The sequence below is a fragment of the Odontomachus brunneus genome, unplaced genomic scaffold, assembly GCF_010583005.1.
Source record: "Odontomachus brunneus isolate Ranch 3 - 2012 unplaced genomic scaffold, Obru_v1 Obru_scaffold_108, whole genome shotgun sequence".
Taxonomy (NCBI): Eukaryota; Metazoa; Arthropoda; class Insecta; order Hymenoptera; family Formicidae; genus Odontomachus; species Odontomachus brunneus.
The window spans coordinates 498,204-500,044 of NW_022639558.1; the positions used below are offsets into that span (position 1 = coordinate 498,204).

The 1,841-nt window shown below is 44.8% G+C and overlaps 1 protein-coding gene across 8 annotated transcripts in view; it reads right to left on the bottom strand.

The window, feature by feature from the left end:
• Positions 1 to 1,841, bottom strand: part of LOC116849221 — a 60,712-nt gene that overhangs the window by 14,144 nt on the left and 44,727 nt on the right. For 7 of the 8 annotated variants that reach the window (XM_032826156.1, XM_032826154.1, XM_032826155.1 and 4 more), the window contains one exon: positions 701 to 1,055. The gene's annotated coding sequence lies outside the window, so the exon portion shown is untranslated. Of the gene's footprint in view, positions 1 to 700; positions 1,056 to 1,341; positions 1,824 to 1,841 lie in introns of those variants that run through there. The other variant, XM_032826153.1, reaches the window with a different exon arrangement.

Here is a 1,841-nt window from a genome sequence, read left to right on the forward strand (position 1 = left end):
TAGTTATTTTATATTTATATGTAGAATTATAATGTATATAGTTTATTAAACTATATACACACACATTACAATTCTACACATAAAATTCGTACAGTTATTACTTATATAGTTGTCATCAATATATTTTTCTCTAAACATGAGGTAAAAGTATCTTATATGTGCGGGCACGTACTTAATCCTGGATATTTTTATCGTTTTAATATAAAACACACACACACACACACACACACACACATATATATATATATATATATATATATATATATATATTTAAAGATCAAAACAATATACAAATGTCCAAGATTAAGTACCTGTCCGGGAATTGGTTCTTTCATCTTATTCACACCAATAATGATGCATTAAATTCCATCTTAAAAAAACCACTACAAATTCTGCTATAAATCATTGTTGTGTTCTATGTTGAAAGTTTAAATATTCATATTTAAAGACCAAAACAATACGAATGTCCAAGATTAGGTATATGTCCAGGAGAATTAGTACTTTTATCTGAATCACGCGAATTATACACTAAAATTCAATGTTTTCAAAGAAAGAAAGAACTATTGCATATACTGCTAGAAACCAATGGTTGTTGCCTCATATTGTCGTCAATTGAAGCGATTCAATTCCTTAGTGTCGGTGTTTATCGACTGACGAAGCCGATATTCCTATTCCGTTATTAACTTCGAGTAATCCATACCTAGTGTGTCTTCGTCAGCTTCGAAGGCCCATGACGATCGTCAGAAAGCCATTTGATGGCACTGTTAGTTCCTCGTTATATGCGCGTCCCCGCGCCCTCGGTGCCTGCGCCCTCGCGGAATGCCCTCACATCGGACGTGGGCAATGAGTCAGTCCAGTCAATCCGCGGGCAATTTCGGCAGGGAACTTCCTCTTAATCCCATCCGATGCGACCTAAGTCACGCGCCGGGATGCGTCTGTGCATAAAACAGGGACGAGGCGTTGTCTCATGAGACTCGAGAAGATCGACGACTTTCCCGGCGCCCACGTCCACGTGCTCGGTCACGTGCTTTGCGCATCCGTCACTCCATAAATGTCTGGAAAATTGAGAATCGGTTGGCCGTGCGATTTGATCGGCATCGATCATCGGGACAGATACTCGTCGTTAGTCTGAAGGACCAGTGTATTTCGCCGCGAAGATATCCGGTTACCTCGCGACGTGTGGAAAATAAACGATTTTTGCGAGGACAACCGTCAGGTCGGCCCCCGAAGAGAATAATTTACAGTAATCACATCACTCGTTCGATCATGAACGGTAGCGACGCGTCGTGCGGGACGGCGTCGGCAATTCATTCCTCAAAATGAGACAAATATGATACAAACCGCTCTCTTCCGTTGGACGAGCCAATTATCAGCACAATTGCAATCTCGCGGTGCGATGTGACGATATAAATAAAAGAAAGAGAAAAGAAAATGAGGCAAAGCAGAACCGGGGACTTGAAGCGCGCGGAATCGGCAAGAGGAAATGCGCGTCCGCGGGATTGGAGCGCGTCGCTCTGTAAACAACAATGCCCCCCCTCCCCCTCCTCCTTCCGTAGACGTTACACTCGGCGGCGCAGGGGATCTCGATTTTACGGAGGTCGTTTCACCTTGTCGAGCTATCCCACGAGCTATCCCACAGCCACCCCGTTGCTCGCAAAAAGAGAACGATATTTCTTCGTGGGAACCCCGACGCAAATTACAAGAGGCGGTCGCCGGTTACGGCTCCTTCGGTCTCTCGCGGGGCGCCTAAGTGCTGATGAAACTTTGATTCCAACTTAGGCCGCATGACTCCACGAGCCATTAGCAGGCGGGTGGTGATACAAGACCCCCCCCCCCCCCCC